This window comes from Dermacentor andersoni, chromosome 3 (genome assembly GCF_023375885.2).
Source record: "Dermacentor andersoni chromosome 3, qqDerAnde1_hic_scaffold, whole genome shotgun sequence".
NCBI classification, from domain to species: Eukaryota; Metazoa; Arthropoda; class Arachnida; order Ixodida; family Ixodidae; genus Dermacentor; species Dermacentor andersoni.
This window is the reverse complement of record NC_092816.1, coordinates 142,446,154-142,465,012: the sequence shown is the minus strand read 5'-3', so window position 1 is coordinate 142,465,012 and position 18,859 is coordinate 142,446,154. Positions and strand designations below refer to the sequence as shown.

Genomic DNA, 18,859 nt, shown 5'->3' with positions numbered 1-18,859 from the left:
TCATTATGAAACAGCGAGAAAGAAAGCTCTTCAACATCGAAGTTCTCTACAGCAAGGACACTTGGGATGTCGCCGCGAAGATGGTGCGCCAACAATTGGAAGTTTGATATTCGAAACGCGTCTTAGACTTTTATGCTGGAAAGCTGGCGCTGAAGAAACCAGGAGGTTTCTTGTCCTGACTGTCCTGACTGTAAACGTGTCCTGACTAGGGAAGCATTAATATGCCGAACAAAAGTATTACAGCGCAGCTGTATATGGCCAAGGTTCTGTGCATTTCTTTCTGCGTTGAAAAAACTATCCTCAATGGCTCATAGTCCCGTAAGCAAGCACAATTGCAATGGCTTATAACCCCGTAAAGCAGAGGCTACAAGCACTCAGCAAAGGGAACCGAGAAGTGTTTATATTCTTTCTAATCATGCATACAACTTACAGAACAGCATGTCGAAAGCTGTAATCATCAATTGCTCATAACCCCGCGAGGAATGGCTTATACCCCGTAAGCCCCCGTAAGCCATGACTCAGTCCCGTAAGGTTCATGGCTACTCACTTTGCGTAAATTAGCTGCCATAAGGCTATCCGTGTTGTCGTTGTCGGTGATTTCAATGTGGATGTCGAACCGCCGTAAACTATCTGTTAAGAAAGGAATAAAATATGGCGGCCCGCCGATTGCTCTAGCAGTGACTTCTCGAAACTGCCACGGAGAATGAAGTTGTGCGCCTATAAAAGATATTTTGCATGGCAGTAGAACTTTGGCGAGCTATTTAGGAAGGTATGCGACATCGCTAACTCAACTTTTCTTCGCGGAGCTGGAGTGCTAGCGGAATGTTTACCCTCGTTTTGCACATCGCCGCGATTTCCCTCATCCGTCACAGGCTGAAGCAAGGGCAAAAGACGCTGCTGACCCTGGCGCCGCGCTGTTCATTCGTTTATATACTTTGGCTGCACTAAGTTGGACCTACTAAAACCCTTTCACTTATACGCGATCCTCTTCTCTTCTGTGTCACGTAGAGAAGAAAGGCCTGCGAAGTCAGGAATGATAGTTCCTATCAAAGAAAGCAACATTTACCCCCTATAGACCTTCTTGGCGGCGTAGTTTGCTTTAGAGGTACTAGATGGTTCTGGCGGCTGTGCACTGTACGTTGCCTTCAAGCGAATGTGAAACCATTACCGCTTCGACACTGCTACTGAGTGATCAGAAATGCAACCGAGTGATCGCTTCTGCAATGCGTTCCACACATGCCATAAAATGTGGAACGGTAGAGGAAAAAATTTACCGCCCCTTCACTACTGTGAAAAGGGGTGCAGGCGAAGCTCGCGATCCGTGGCTCTTCGTTGCCGTAACGCCTTGGCTTCGCGTTTCTTCACGGTGAGGTGGGCACGTCAACGGCGCGCCCTTTCTCGGGCGCCATCCTGTGGTCACTGCAGCGCACCTTGCCGAGCACGTCCACATCTTGTATGATGCCAGGGTTAGCGCAGAGTATGAGGTCTAGTTCATTTCTAGTGTCCCCATTCGGGCTCCTCCACGTCCACTTTCGGCTATCCCGCTTGCGGATGAAGGTATTCATTATCCGCATATTATTCTGTTCTGCAAGCTCTACTAATAACTCTCCCCTGCTTTTCGTAGAGCCTATGCCATATTTCCCCATTGACTTCTCTCCAGCCTATTTCTTGCCTACCCTGGCATTGAAGTCGCCCATCAATATAGTGCATTTTGTTTTGACTTTACCCATCGTCGATTCCACGTCTTCATACAAGCTTTAGACTTCCTGGTCATCATGACTGAATGTAGGGGCGTAGACCTGTACGACCTTCAATTTGTACCTCTTATTAAGTTTTACAACAAGACCTGCCACCCTCTCGTTATTTATATAGAATTCTTGTATGTTACAAGCTATACCCTTATTAATCAGGAATCCGACTCCTAGTTCTCGTCTCTCCGCTAAGCCCCGGTAGCACAGGACGTGCCCGCTTTTTAGCTGTCATTGTCTTTCTTGTGTCTGTTGTTTTGCGCTAAACAAAGTATTCATGGAACCGCACATAATATCCGTCGAAACAAAGGTCGAAACAAACAACTATTACTAACATTTTTCAATTGTTTTCCAAGAAAGATGACACACGTAGATGTCACATACACAGCAATATTTTGAGAATTAATGTACGACGCACTTTTTTTTCCAAAGAAACTACGTTTATTTCCCAAATCACATTGTTTCCACACGATTTCAACTTTATTGAACTAGGCATAGATATGAGGTCCGGTATTTTATCGTACACCAATCCGCTGCTATGGCTTGTACATTTCGAAGTTGCGAATGGCCTTGTAATATGGAGACAAACGTGGTAGCCAAGAAGCTCATCTTGCGCACCAACGAAACGCTGCTATTCCAGAAACTTAGAATTCTTCAGGTCGCAGTTAATTGAGCCAGCCAGTCCTGAAGTTCTGTAGGCAAGAATAAACAAATAAATGCATCGACGGAAAAAATTTTAAAAATGTTTTGAAATGTGCAATCTGTAGGTCAATCACTGCCCCGCATAAATGGTTAAATTTGGTAATCATTTGAAATAGTTTATGCATCTTAGTTTATGTCAAGCTCAAGGCACATAAAAAGAGTTATTGCACTTTTGGCTGGTATTTTCTTGTCCGGTACCACAATGTAAGCTTCCCATGCAACCTGAATAAGGAGCAGATTGGTAGATTGAAGTCTACACAAGTTACAGAAAGAAATAAATGGTAGTGCAGTTTCCTCCAGTGTGAAAATGTGATAGGCTAAAAGACATAGGTAACAGGCGCTGCTGCTGTCTCATTGAAAGTATTGCAGTCATCCATTTGTTTTGTGTTACAGTCGGATAAAGCCCATTATACAAAGCAGTATACGCTGAAGCGCTTCGCTTTATGTATTAGATCTTTTGCAATAACTCTTAAGTTTCAAGGCTGACACGCTCAAGTAAATTTTGACAATAGTGCTGCTATTAAAAAAGTATCAGATGCATCCAGACGCCCAGGCATATCCCAGATTCTGCTTTTGTAAAGAAGCACATGTTACTTATGGAACTACCATTCTTGAAATGTCTGCAGTACACTGGTGCAACAAATATTGATGAACATTAGCTAAATAAACGGAATCTTCTAGAGAGTTTGAATACTTAGATTGTTCACTCACACCCTACTCCAGATTCTGGCGCTAATATAAATTATAAGTAATAGTAATATACTGCTGGCCTTTCGGGTAGAATATAGTTATATCGTAACTACAAAAAAATGCTTTAGGACTGTAGTTACATTGTTGGAATCTATAAGCGGATTACAGAGGCCATATAAATAATTTGGTAGCTAAGAAGAAACTTCGCTACATATCAATGTTTCTTATTGGTATTGTCTTCCTGTAGGTGACGTAGTGGCATTATTCGCACCGATATTTTTGCCCGCAATGTTGCTTCGACAGCTTCATTGGAATGCAGTAATGCGTAGGAAACTCAGCTCAAACCACGTCTTGGAATTTACCCCCTATATACAGCACACCTTGTTCTTTAGGCTAGGACTACATGGCGCTGTAATCATGCACCAGATATATGTCTTAAGTCAAGCACAAAAAACACTGCATATAACCTATGCGTCAAGCCACTTAAAATAACTTCTTGTTTAACTAGTTTGTACTAAACATTCCAGCCCCCTCGAGGCAAATAGCGCAAATAATCCAAATAGAAAGAAGCGTTGACTGCGCTTTACGGGCGCTTCTACTCACAACAGTCTTATTGCAGTACCTCCTAGAAAGCCTGAAAATATATATAGAGAATAATGCGCATGCGTACAGATTCATCTTTGCCCGAAGTATCCAATATTCTGTTCTACATTTGTTTAATTTGCACAAGACAGGTTTCAAGAAGTTAAGTAACTTTTGACCATCTAGAAAATTCTTCGGAATAAGCATAAATAAGGATATAATAAAAAAGTTGTTTAATGGCACTTACGTCATGTAGCCTTGGCCGGGAAAACGATTGTCCTTGTTAGCGACTGCCGCCGAATCCAGCTGAAGCAGCTCTACGGCGCTGCCCAAATTGGCGCCCCTCATCTATGCCTGCATCACCGCCACTGTGGCTGGGGTACTGGCGACGTTCTCTCCGCCTAGGCCTTTCCTCCTCGCTGCTACTACTGTCTTCATCACTTCTAACCCGTGGCCGATAATGCCTCCCATATTCTGTACTTTCTTTGCTGCTACGACGTTCATCATCGCCTCTAACCCGTGGACGATACCGTCTTCCATATCCTGGTCCATCCTCTTCGCTGCTACGACTGTCTTCACCACGTGGAAAACGAGGGCGATAGCCACTTCGATAGCCACGCCTTAGATCTCCGAGGGGACCGTCGTCCCCAGAGAAAGCGCCTGGCTGTCCAACGTTAGGTGCAGGTTCCTCGCCTTTGTTATTGCTTCCATTTCCGAATGGAGGTGGCTGGCCTATGGTGCCACGTCTCCTGCTTTCAACGATGTCGTCATTGTTAGGATTACCAGTACCTCCGTAACCATGTCGACCCTCTCGGCCTTTCCGCACTGCCTGCGGTACTCCAAAACGGCGTCTTTCATCCTGGCTACCATTGTCATCATTCGGTAAACGCCTTGACGCTCTCTGGTCATCCCGTGATTCGATTACTCCGCTGTTCTGCTGCCCAGGCCGGGCTTCATTTTCAGGATTGCCTTGTACGTTTCTGCCATGAACAATATGGTGTTTACTCGGTGTACCTTTAAAGAAAAAAAATATATACATTACTGCATGCATCATCTCTGTAGTTTAACCTTGTGACTAAGAAACTTAGCCACTTTAGCATTCGTCAAACGGAGAAAGGCAAAAAGCCTTCGCGCTCATAAGAAATTCCTTCAAATATTTGTCTTCATTCGAATACGTTGTTACGTCTTATTACATCCTTCTGACCAAAGCTCGCGGGTTCGACTCCACCCGGATGTCATAGGTGTGACTCGTACTAAAGGTAGTGCGTTCGGGTGCCTTAAAGAACTTCATATTAATTAACTAGGTCTTACTTCCCCTTAACACTAAAAGTCGTGGGTTTGACATTCAGAGAAGGTTCAATTTTTTTTTCAATTCAAAAACAGTTTATTCAAACGACTAATAAGAAGTACATGTGAATCATCTGGGCCCTTAGCCTTCTCGGCTAGACTTGGGCCCATGCAGGAAGTGCGAAAAAATAATTATAGCGAGACAACTCAATATTTTACACAGGATTCATGTAACAGCAGTTATGCGACAGTTATACACAAAGGAAGGCGAAATGCTCAAGAAATTATACAATAGTTCGGAGGACAAAATGAAAGGAAGAATGCATCAAAGAAAAACACAGACTTATAGTGGAGTCGAATATTGCGGGCTCCGGAAAAAATTTTTTTTATATCGGCGATTGAGAATTGACCTACTTTTAAGTTAGCAGGCAGTTGGTTCCAAGAGAGAGAGAGAGCAAATGATAAATGAAAGGTAGGGAGGTTAACCAGGACTGAGCCCGGTTGGCTACCCTACACTGGGGAAAGGGAAACGGGGACGGAAAGATTAAAGAAAGAAGAGAAAGTCCACCGGGGATATCGTTCGATCACTCAGTCCGGATCACAGACGCTGACTCAATCCTGTATCTTTCAAATATCGCAGCAGCGCTTTTGTGGCCTTTTGTAGCTGCGATATGCGAGGCCATGGTCCCAAGATCTTGTTCAAGGTGAACGGTTTTCTATCTAACTGGTTGAGAGCTGTGCAAAGTTCTTGTCTTTCATTTTCAAATGATGGGCAGTAGCACAGTAGATGGTCTATAGTTTCTTCGACACCGCAGGCATTGCACTCGGCGCTATCAGCCATTCCAATTAAAAACGTATATGCATTCGTGAATGCGACGCCCAAGCGTAAGCGGCACAGCATTGTTTCCTCATTACGCGGAAGCCCTGGTAACAGCCGCAGTTGCATAGATGGATCGAGGGAATGCAATCGATGTTGAGTGAAATCAGGTGTGTGCCACTTCTCCAATGTCATACGGTGCGCTAGCTTGCCTAAGTGTTGGGCTGCGTCAGTCCGCGATAAAGGTATAGAAACAAGGGTTGCTCCTTCATGTGCTTTCTTAGCAGCTTCGTCAGCGACGTCGTTGCCGGAGATACCGCAATGGCCAGGCAGCCACTGAAACACGACGTCGTGCCCTTTCGCAATCATGTGATGGTGCATTTCTCATATCTCCGATACGAGTTGTTCACAGGACCCGCGACGAAGAGATGACAGAAGACATTGTAAGGCCGCCTTTGAATCACAGAATATTGCCCACCGATTAGCCGGTTGGTTGTTAATATAATCTACGGCACCTCGGAGGGCAACAAGCTCCGAACCGGTCGATGTTGTCAAGTGAGAAATCTTGTATCGGATGCTTAGTGATCGTGATGGTATAAGTTGGTTCCAAATTTTAGCAGTGGCATAGGCGATAACTCAAGAAATTTCTAGTTGGACGAGATGGATATACAAAAACAGATGATGATAGTGAGATGTTATGGTTTAGTATATGTATAACCACACAAGCTAGTTTGAAGTTCCGCATAGCAAAGAAAGGTGTAATGTCTAAGTGACGAAAGAGCGGTGCGGATCTACCTGTGTGTTTACTATGTGTTATTATTCGAAGTGCTCTTTTTTGTAAAATAGCTATTTCATTTAAGTACGTGTTATACGTAAGTCCCCAGGACTCCACACAGTAAGTCATATTGTTTTGAAAACTGCAATAATACAAAATTTTTAATGTGGGAAGCGAGAAGAACTTTCTAGCTTTTATTAGGACAAAGCAAGCCCGTCTCAATTTGCTGCTTGCTCTAATTATGTGAGGCATAAAATTGAAAGCTGAATCTAGAGTTATACCAAGATATACCTGTTGATCGACTCGTTCGAAAAGGTCTGCGCCTATTCGTAACTCATTTAAGCTATATGAATTTTTATATGGGCTAGAGAACACAATGTATTTAGTCTTTGAGGTATGTATTGTTAATTTGGTTGTGAGTTCGAGTGCCTGAAATAACACTGTATCTATAAACTATGCCTGGATTAACTTCGCCTTAACGCCAAAGGTCGCGTGTTCAACTCTTACACAAGTTCGAGGGTACCACTTCCACCAAAAGCCGTGGTTTTCAGTGCCTGTCTTAATTAACTAAGTCTTAATTAGGTTCTCCTTAAGGTCAAAAATCGTGGCTTCGACTCCCACCGCAGGTTGCCGACTCTAGTGCGTGAATTAACGCTACCTCAACACGATGACGACGGTGACCCGCACATCATAAGTATTGTTGCGTGAGTTAAATCTCGAAATCAATATTTGGATAGATCATTAAATCACAGATTGTGTCTTCGAAATGATTTTAATACAACCCAAGAAAGAGCACAAAATTTGCGGTTTACGCATAGTTACAAATATTTATGGCTCTATATCTGCCACGTAAATCTTTTTCATTATTAACATGAACGTTATACTTCAGCCTGATTTACTTTTACGTTTCGCTTTTTCTCTCTACCCTGCCTTTTAACCTTTAACAGCCGGCTTCTTGACTAGTACCCCGGTGCGAATAAGCGTCACAAGGGGTGAGCAACCCCTCAAGCAAGCAAGCGGTAAGGCACCATGCCGGGTTGGTGTAGTAAGTAAATTTCTACATGTAGTCGGCGTCGAGTACCATTTCGCGTCGACGACACGCTATTCCACCAAGGACGTTGAAGGTTGACTAAACGATGAGACATGTAAGGTTTTCAGTTTAATATTCAAGAATTTAATCTCAAATGCGATTAGGAAACTTAGGTTACTCGACACACTTTGCGGGCGCTGTCATCCATCTACCTATGCCCATAACCACATTCCCTCAAACTTGGCTGTCTAGGTGGTCCGTGGTCGAATTGGTAGCGTGCCGGGCCGCTGTGCTCAGTGAGCACTGTTCAAAATCAACCACCCGACCAACTTGGGTGACTAGCAACATCTTTCGAACATAGGTCATTTGCAAGGCTGAGCAACATTGCTAGGTGCCACAGTCATCAGCGACGTTTCATGGCGCTGCTATCGCAGCGCGCTCCAACCGCTTCCCTTCCTCGCTAGTCAGTTGGATAGAAATGTCGCCACGTACGGGTTCAGCAGTCTGTAAAAAGTTGCCGCGTTTACTGTACGCCAGCGTAGTAGAAGTAAACCTAGTGTGCTTGGCTACACGAATGGTCACAGGACGTGCAAAACCCTATCCTACTTCTTTTGGACTACATGCGACCCGGACCTTCATGGGCCTTGGGATTGTATGATTTCTCCAATCGACAAATAAGTGTGGGAGAAATCACGAGTTTGTGATGTGACGCCCACCTTCACAATGATGACAGTCTAAAGACATAGTTGTAAATAACGTAATAGGCTTTCATTCTGAACAATGCGTAGGACCCAAATAAGCTGCGACTTACGTACACCTCTAAGTACGTGAGAATAACTGTACCAGAGGGAAAAGTCACGTAACGTAACTACAATATCTATATATATATATATATCATAAGAAGCCAACAAACACTGACACCAAGGACAACACAGGGGAAATTACTTGTGCTTAATAAATGAAATATAGAAGCGATAAGTGAAAGATAATTAAAGTGGATGAAAAAACAACTTGCCGCAGATAGGAACCGAACCCACACCCTTCGCATGGTTTCTTTATTTCATTTATTAAGCACAAGTAATTGCCCCTATGTTGTCCTTGGTGTCAGTGTTTGTTGGCTTCTTATGATATGACTAATAAAAATCGAGCCCACGGTTAACCCCCTTTCTTCTCGTTTATATATATATATATATATATATATATATATACGTTGAAGTAAACATCTGTTGGAGTAAGGTTTCTTCCGTGCTTAAATTGTTTGTCTGTCAGCAGGTTTTGTGCGATGGCTGCCGATGCTGGATCAAAATTCGGCCAAGAAGTGTGCGCTCTATGATCTATTTAATTATCTGATCATTAAAAGTTCCGAGAGGTACGTTTTCCATTAGCATGGCTTCATGGTCAATGCAGGGTGAAATTTTAGAATATACGCCTGCTGTGAAGTTCGATAATATTGCTGCATCACGTTCGTCCTCTCCAAATCCTCCGTTGACGCCCCTCACCAACACGAACCTAATTGAAGTAGACGAAGATGGTGTTCCGTTGACGGCATTAATTTATACGGGAGCCCAAGTGCCCATAATGATTGCTAGCCTATGCCATCGCCTCAAAATTCTTACCCCTGCCATCACTCGAGCCGTACGCGTCGCCAATGGCGCCACTGTTGCCGTCAGGAGTATGTGCACTGCCCGCATAGGAATTGCTGGCCGCCAAGTCCCAGTCCTCTTCACCGTGTTGACCAGTTGCCCTCATGACCTAATCTTCGGGCTCGACTTTTTGACAACGCCTTCTGCCCTCATCGACTGTTTCACCGGTTCGCTGTGCCTCGAGCTTCCTCTTATTTCATACGTTCGCCCCGAAACACCGAAGATCCTCTGCACTACAGCGTTTGTTCGCTTGCCTCCAAAAGCCTTAACCTTCGTCGAATTGACGTCAACGGCAACCGTGCCTGATGGCGACTATGTCGTCGCACCTGTTCGTGACGTCCTCCCGGCGCGCGACATCTCTGTGCTATACTCCGTCGTAACCCTTGCGGCTAATCGGATATGTATCCCAGTTATCAATTTTGGCTTGACGAAGCGTAGCGGTGGCCATGGTCCGGTCAGTGAAACATGACCACGTCACTGCTTTTTCAGACGACGCGTCTCCAGAACCTCCTGATTTCGCGCAGAATGCATTGAACCTCGATGGGCCATTACGCCCCATAGTCGCCCCGGACTTCGCACCTGACCAAGCAGCCGCTCTATATCGCTTTTTGCTTTCCTACCTCGACATATTTGACACTGACAATCGACCACTGGTCATACGTTCCTCGTTAAGCATCGGATAAACACTGGTGATGCTGTTCGCAATAACCGCCGACCGTATCGCGTGTCCACGGCAGAACGGCAAGTTATTCAGCAAGAAGAAAACAAGATGCTCGCCAGAGGCATTGTTGAGCCCTCGTCGAGTTCTTTAGCGTCGCCGGTCGTGCTCGCCAAAAGAGATAGACGGCACGTGGCGTTTCTGCGTTGATTACCACCACTTAAACCAAATTACTAAAAAGGACGTTTACCTTTTACCACGAATTGACGACGCTCTTGACTGTTTTCATGGTGTCCAATACTTTTCGTCCCTCGACCTTGGATCTGGTTATTTGCAGATTTTCGTCGATGAGCAGAGCCAAGAAAAGACCACTCTCGTCACTCAAGATGGCCTCTGGCTTCTGGTTTATGACGTCCTTGTGTTTTCTCCTAGATTTGAGACGCACCTTGAGCGCGTCGCAGCTATCCTTGACGTCTTTCGCTAGGCTCGGCTACAATTAAGCTCATCGAAGTGCCACTTCGCGCACCGACAGATTACATTGCTAGGCCGTCTCGTCGATGCTTCCGGAGTGCAACCCGCCCCGGAGAAGGTTCGAGCAGTAACGGCTTTTCCGGTACCTGTATCTGTCAAAGACGTCCGGAGAATTGTGGGGCTTTGTTCTTATTTCCGACGGTTCGTGAAAGATTTCGCAGCAATCGCTCGACCTCTCACGGATCTTCTCAAGAAAGACGTGCCTTTTACGTGGGGTTCCCCTCTGGCTGCCGCATTTTGACGCATTATCATGATTCTCACCAATCCACCGGTCTTGGCCCACTTTGGTCCGTCCGCACCTACAGAGGTCCGAACTGATGCCAGTGGTTATCGGATCAGCGCCGTCTTATGGCAATCTCAACACGGACACGACCGGGTTATAGCCTACGCTAGCCGGCTCCTGACAACTGCAGAGCGCAACTATTCGATTACGAAGCGCGAATGTCTTGCTCTCGTCTGGGCTGTTTCAACGTTCCGCCCATATTTATATGACAAGCCCTTCTCGGTGATCACAGACCACCATGCGCTCTGTTGGCTTTCGTCGCCCAAGGATCCTACTGGCCGGCTCGGTCTTGGGCCCTTCGACTACAAGAATATCCCTGCACAGTGACTTACAAGTCAAGACGCGAACACCAGGATGCAGCTTGCCTCTCTCGCTACCCAGTTGAAGACGCGACCTCTGCGTCATATACTGACACCGACGCCTTTGTTCTCACTGTTTTTCTACTGCTCCATGTCGCCGACGAGCAGCGCCATGACCCGTCCTTGCATATCATCATAGACCGCCTGGAATCGTCGCTTGCCGACAGTTCCCTTCGCATATTCACACTTCAAGATGGATTAATCTACCGCCACACCGTTCACCCCGACCGCCCTGCATTACTCCTTGTGATCCCTAAACACCTTCACTCGGCTGTTCTCCACGAACTTCACAACCTCGCCACTGCCGGTCACCTGTTTGCGTCACGTACCTACGACCGGATCCGCCGAGGCTCCTTTTGACCAGGGCTTGCTCGCTCCGTTCGAAGATACGTAGCTGCGTGTGAGAAATGCCAGCGACGCAAGACACCATCGCTCCCTGCTAGGTACCTTCAACCACTCGACATTCCCGCGGAACAATTCTTTCGGATTGGTTAGGAATTACTTGGCCGTTTTCCTCTTGCTACCTCTGGGAACAGGTGGATTGCTGTGGCCACGGATTACACCACACGCTTCGTCATCACCAGAGCGCTTCTTACAAGCTGCGCCACAGATGTCGGCGATTTTCTTCTACGCGACGTAATTTTATTACATGGAGCTCCACGATAACTTCTCACAGACCATGGCCCGACATTCCTATCAAAAGTTATAGTGGAGATCCTGCAGTCCTGTGCCTCGACGCACAAGTTATCCTACTTCATACCATCCGAAAAATGGCCTCACGGAGCGTCTCAATCGCACTCTTACAGACATGCTCACGAAATATATCTCTTCAGACCACACTGACTGGAACCTTGCTCTGCCGTTTGTCACATTTGCTTATAATTCTTCGCGCCACGTCACAGCCGGTTTTTCCCCATTTTCGCTTCTGTTCGGCCGAAAACCAGCACTGTCCCTCGACACAACCCTCCCTGTTCACATGGCGCCGACCAGTGAATACGCACTTGACGCGATCGCCCGCTGTGCCCACGCAAGGGAAACTGCTGGTGACCGCCGTCTGAAATCCCATGAGAGTCGAAAGCGTTTTTTGGTCTGGCCGCACCGAGACGTGCACTTCCAACCTGGTTCTTTGGTGCTTCTGGGGTCTCCGTCGCGTCAGGTCGGCCTGTCAGAAAAACTTCAATCTTGTTACACAGGCCCATATCGAGTGCTTCGTGCCGTTACTCCCTTCACCTACCGGATCGCCCCTCACGGCCCATCTGCTTCCCAGTCCGGTGATATTGTGTACGTTATACGACTGAAGCAGTGTTACCCTCCCAGGGATTACATTTAGACGCTCCTGGACGTCACTTCCGCCGCCGAGGGATTATGATACACGCGTGTGGTGTTTGATTGCTTGAACGAGACGCGTGGGTGCCATCACTCGAGAAAAGAGAAGGAAGAACGAACTGGGGCTCAGGCTGGTAATCTAACCGGTGAGCGCTACAACCGCTGTTGTAGATATAACCTGTAAATAGTTGCTTGTCTTACTGACTCGTCATTCGTGTAACAATATTTCCGTGTAATATAGGCAATTTCTACTAAGCGTTTCGGCATATTAAATTGTTGAGAACTGCTGCAATGAAACGAATGCCGTAAAGCTCACAACCCCGTTTTGTTACAGCGTAAGGACGTTTCCAGTGGTGCCGTATATAAGTGCCGGGAGTATTTGCATTGTGACAACAGCATAACCTTCCGAACATCTCCGGGCTTGTGTGCAAGTCGCGCCCGCTGCGCCAGTAACATGCACCATGTCGTGATATCCGCTTGGCACATCCTACAGGCTGTCTCTCTAAAGAATTTGGCCCCTTGATGTCTCCTTTAGAGCTAGTCGTCGTGCTTCTGGTGCGTTTAACTTTGCTTGACATAATACTGACTAAAGTGCTAGATGCCATGCTGGAAGTTTCGCGTGATCAGAGACGGCGTAATGCCGTAGTCAAATCGTACTTGACGTATTTGTTTTCAATTCAGCCGCTTGTTTGTAAAGCTTAGGCTTGAAAATTGACCATCATGAAGAGCACCTCAGCATCAATAATAGAACCTAATCAGTGCAGTCTTTCAAATTGAATGATTTTTGAACTTCTTCGCTGCAACATAAGGTATCTACAGCTGTGCACAGATGGTGTAAACATATCCCTCTTTTTAAGTCCGCCGTCATATAGCTGTAAACTGCAAGTCTTCTGGAATCGTGCAAAAATGTTTTGTGCAAAGTCCTATCATAGCGAGAAGGCTATTTTGGTATTCAATGAAGACATATATCCGTGAGTTCTTACAAAGCATAATAGGAACGTCTTTTAAGACAAAAATAGAAAGAGTTGAAGGCATGTGTTCATTTTCATTATTTTACATTCACCACTCACTAATGGGTTAATCATTACATCAAGTAAATGCTTGTTTATGGCAGCAGTATTTTGAGGTGCTACAGTTTCTTTAGGTGCGATCCTTTCGAACACATAACGTAGGTCTACAACGCTGCAGGTTACAACGCGCAGTTTGCGCCAGACACACCGAAAATTTGCATTCTACTGACTCTACGACATTCGGGCCTTACAAGTACAAGAACATCGAATCACACATGCGCTATTTTGATGACCGAGTACGAAAGCGAAAATTTCGCAGTCTCACCTGAAACGGCTACAGCAACCCAGATTAGCAGAAGACCAGCGCTGATCTTCATCTTTTGCGGAACTTGTAGCTGCCAGGCTGCACTGGACGACAGGATGGGGTGCTTAGACATTTTTTTGGAGCAGTGTTGTTCTCGTAGCACATTGAAATCTTAAAACGAGGGTATATTGCAAACTGCTATGATGTAGGTTCAGGAAAGCTAACTTAAAACGCACAATACGCCAGAAACGTTTACTCAAATTTATTCGTACTACATGGGAGTTCAGAGAACAAACATTTTAGGTTACTTTCTCGGAGCCTTTCTTTTTTCAAGTGTCCTTATATAGGACAGTATGTTCACGTTGTATTTGCAATTGACTCTTTTCATCTTGTAAGTGCGCGCATTCTTATGAACTCTCCTGTTTTCGCCACATCAATGAAGGGAACAATTTTTACGGGGCCTTGCTAGACAAACCTGATCCGCTTTCACGCTAGACTCGTTCACTTGTGTGTCATAACACACTTTCTGCTTCCTGTTGCGAATGCGTTATTGTTGTACAATATGGCGTTTCGCTTTCTATAATGGCACAATGGGTTATAAGGGACACGGCAGTGTCGGTCTCCCCATTAATGTTGTTCTTCAGGGTTTCTTTAACGTGTACCCAATTTACAGCTTATGAGCCTTTTTTTTCTTGGTGTCATTCCAAAGCAATTGGAAAGTGGCCGCAGTAGACTGAATTGAACCTACGACCACCTCGCGCTCAGCAGCCTCACGCGGTATCGATTGTTCTACCACGGGAGATAATGATTATCAAGTTTGCTCATCGTATTCGATTACGGGCTGTTTGCCACTAACCTTCAGCTACGGCAGACTCCTCGTAAAAATCTGTTAAATTATACAGCCGATTTTCACACTATGCGTAACAGTTCCAGTATGTGCTGGAAATATTGCTGCATTTTCTACTGAATGAAAGTGCTAGGCTCACTACTTTTGCTAGCGCAACTTCCATTACATTTAGTTGACGCTGCAATGTAAAGCGAGCTTGTTCATGCCAAAGGAAAAAGAGAAATCAAATATACTAACCTGACACGCTCGCCACTTCTCTTTCACGTATGGAGGGCTGACTGCTGAAGGTATTTGCTCAAAGAACACCATACAACGACGTACTAACCTTCGTTTAGTGTTGTGGGTGTTGCATCGGTATTTATATGCGCGAGTCCAAGGCTGCTCATGATGCGTACATTTCCATGCTCCAAGAACAACAGGAAATGCACGTCTCCGTGACAATCGGACAAAACACGCGAGCTTATTGACACTTGACGAGAAGGAAACAGCTTCCGGCTCCCTTATTTTTGTCCATGGAAAATAACTCGACTGGTGCTGAGTTACCGAACAACATGACCTTATGTCTTTGTACAGTTGGTACCTTCTGATATGCGAACTCGTAGAGGCATTATTTTAGGCTTTCGTCAATTTCTGATAAAACAATTGTCACATTGCGGTCGTGGTGTGTTGTAGTATATCTCCTAATTTGGGCCATGAGTTCTCTACAACACAACTGTATCACAATACAGGCGAAAAAATAAAGAAGACACATGACCTTGTCGCACAGGCGTATTGAATTTTGCTTACCATGTCCATCGCTAGCAAATGCCCCCCCCCCGCCCCCCCGCCCTCACGCAGGCAAAGCACCAGACACAGAAAGTCATGAAGATGTATGAAGTAACAGTTCCTTGCGGGGCAACCTTTTCTACCAAATATCTAACTTAGCAAAAAAAAAAGGAAGTCATGCCGTGTGAATAAAGAGTGACGTCTGCCACGCTGTGATGTTCCATCCATCTAGCGATTTGCGACCGGTGGCAGGGGAACGGCGTTCAGGCCTGGATTACGCACTTAGATGCCCAATCCAAGTAGCAATAGGACTAAACCAGCAAATTACCTGTTGCCACTAAGTGCTTAGGAAGTGATGAACACTTTGCCAACAGAATTCTGGGCGTGCTCGAAAAAGACTCTATACCAATCGAAATACCTCGAGTACTCTCGACGATGCACAAATGCAACACAGGATTATTTCCGTCCGAGTGCATCACATTACACCACCGATTCTATATTATATATAATATATTTATTTTTATTCAGCTAATCGCAAACTAGTTACAAATAATGACAAAATTCGAAGATCACTATTCAATTGTTACCGCGAGAGATTCTATTGCCCCACCTACGTTTAACCCCATTCTTTATGCCAATGCACATTTGTAGCGGGTATCTTTTGCTGCTATCATTGATATGTGAAATTTGGCGCATGGTTTTCCAACTAGAAATAACATTCATTTGCTTCAAACGTCATCGGGGATTCGATCAGTGTTGGCTCAAAAAAAATGCCTTCACCCTTCTCCCCTAGGCGCCATGCACGTACTATTTTTTGAGCCTTGGTATGAGGGAATTACTAAATTATATGAATATGTGCACCGTTTTGCGGATTGTCCCAAGGCAGTATTAAACAGATATGGGGCGCTCTCCTTAACATTGTGCCCTCGAATAGCGCGGCGTCCAACAAAATCACAGGTGTAAACAATCAGTAACTGTTAGTACTACACATTTCGATGTGCTATTACACGAAGTAGGAAAAGAAATTCTAGAAGAGTTGACTGTTGGGCTAGTTGGTCATCTATATTTGAAGTAGTAACTTAGCTCGAATAAAACCACGGAAACAAGACAGACAAGGACAAGCGCTTGTCCTTGTCCGTCTTTCTTGTTCCCGTGGTTTTATTCGTGCGAAGTTACTACTTCAAATACGAAAAGAAAGACGAGGGAAATGACGCCATACCGTGTTGAACAAGTCAAAGTCTTTCTATTTTTTTGAATATGTCATTCTGTTGAACTTAGACAATCTCGATTACATCAGCTGGACAGTCATGAATTTATGTGGCATCTGCAGGCATATTCGAAGCAAATTACAATCCAGCAAGAAAGGAAGCTTGCGTTCGTGCTTCCCTGAAACACTGTTTGGGCCGTCCACCAGTCTTGCCTACGTAGTTAAATTCGCGGGAGAGCGGAATGTCACCGTGAACCAACAAACCACCTAGCTAAGGAACTGTTGCATGTCCTTTATTATTGCAGACTTCAATTCTAAATCTGGTTAACAGCTTTGTCCATAGAGCCCAGTACCTTGAAGCACGGAGAGTAAACGGGATGTCTCCTCTCCCCCAGCAATGTTCTTGAAGGTGTGGCCAAAAATGGGAGCGTAACAAATAGAGAAAACTCTCTGCTTTCGTGAACCTCATTGCCCAGAGACAATTTGCGCATGTGCAACTAATGAGAATCATCTCTGCGGTGCATTCAAAAGCTGGCGCAGGCACCCCGCTAAACATGAACGTTCTACTTTGCACTAAAAGTTGTTATCATATGGTGTTAGCTCGACTTGTTGGAGCCGCCTTTCAGCGCACCTGTTAGAGCGCCACGCTTAATATCCTTCGAATTCCGTGCATAAGGAGGCTACAGCGCGAATTCTCTGAGCGCCAAGAGCAAATCCAGGAAACGTTACTCTCTCAGAAAGTAATGCCTCCTGAAAAATAAAAGCCTCACTTTTTTACACAATTCCAGCCGCAATTAGTAGATTAAGGCGGCCTTGTTTAGTACCTAATTAAACATTTTAGTTCCGTACGCTTTGTCATTTCATAAGATAAAGAAAGAGAACTCAAGTTTCCCGTGACTGAAGGTTACGCAGGTAAATTTACATGTTAACTTATGAGTGAGAAAAATATCGCTGTGAGTAATTCATTGCCAGAAACGCCTTCGCACCGAGATATTGATCTGTGTTTTGCATCACAAATGAGACGTTACATACAAGCCAAGACCAGTCACAGTAAACGAGACAATGCAACATATTTGTATTAGCATAGAAGTCATTATAGATGAACTGCTTTCACTTTTGACGCTTTCTTGCCATTTGTTGTGTTAGGGCACATTTGTCAGTAGTATAGTGGGTTAACAGCGTTTAAGTGGCGATAGGTCATACGGACTTCACTTGTACCATATGTGGTACAGTCATCGGCAAATGGTTGCATGGACGAGGTAAATAGGGCATCCCTTTGAGATGAATAGAGTATAATGGCTTAATTAGGCCGCTTTGGGGGACGCGAGATGCCAGGGTGGAAATAAAAATTGATAAATGTTGACTGCTGTAAATTGTGTCAGAAAAGTAAAAGTTGTAACGGCCGAACAATGTTAAGGAGCCTTTAGTGTAAGACTTGATTTATAGGACCGGTATTCAGCGTCATGGTTTCGTTAATTGCGCTTATTCCGAACCAATCCGAACGCCGAAATAATTCAGTCTGCATCTGCTTTGTTGTGAGACATTTCCGCAACCTCAGTGCAATATAAAAACATTGTTGTGGTACTAAGTGGAACAATTTATTGGCTCCCCACAGCACAGCAGCATGGCAGAAGCGTTTAACAATCTTTTAGGAATCTTCAGACGCTTTGCATAACAGTTAGGTTTTGCTGTCATTTCACGTATTACGCATGGGAAATATTTCATAGCCGGAACGACAAAGCAACCAATAAAGGCGACAACGTGACTATGTTCATGTACCAATCCTGCTGTACATGTTATCGTTTTATTTGTTTCCAAGACGTACGGTTCAACCATTCAATCTGCTTCCTACTAGAAAGTTTCAAGGACCTTACATGCAGGCGTTCACAACTTTCTCTTCTACGCTCGTAGCTAGGCTGGCGGCACGAAATTGCCTATACCTTTGAAACAAAAGGATAAACTTACTTCTTTACGAACCCTATTTATGAACCTGTATGACACGTAATGTGTTCAAAATCATTCTGGGTATTTTCGTTTCGTGAAATGTACGATTCGAAATCTGCACCACAGATATTAGCACTTTTTCACAAGCACATTTTTCCTTCATTGAGACAGATGCTGACAATCAGAAAGTCTAAATTCCGAGACTTGTACTTTTCTGTTCTGCATATTGAAAGCGTGAGTGTGGAAAAACTGGATTTATATGCTCGAGTGCACTACACCCGACTTACTAAAGGAGGTTTAACAAGCTTAGTTTTGTCTTTGCGTGTATACGTTCACAACGACTACGAACTG

General features: G+C 44.8%; 1 long non-coding RNA gene across 2 annotated transcripts; it reads right to left on the bottom strand.

Annotated features, from left to right (window-relative positions):
* Nucleotides 1–2,166: 2,166 nt before the first annotated feature.
* LOC126525122 (uncharacterized) lies at nt 2,167–14,928 on the bottom strand. 2 transcript variants are annotated; one of them, XR_007598129.3, is made up of 4 exons: nt 14,830–14,928; nt 13,767–13,849; nt 3,970–4,736; nt 2,167–2,440 (listed from the first exon to the last, which is right to left on the bottom strand). It is a non-coding gene; the product is annotated as an uncharacterized lncRNA (long non-coding RNA). The 2 variants fall into 2 exon arrangements; XR_008611053.2 differs by having other exon boundaries at nt 13,767–13,844; nt 14,830–14,927.
* Between the last annotated feature and the right edge of the window lie 3,931 nt (nt 14,929–18,859).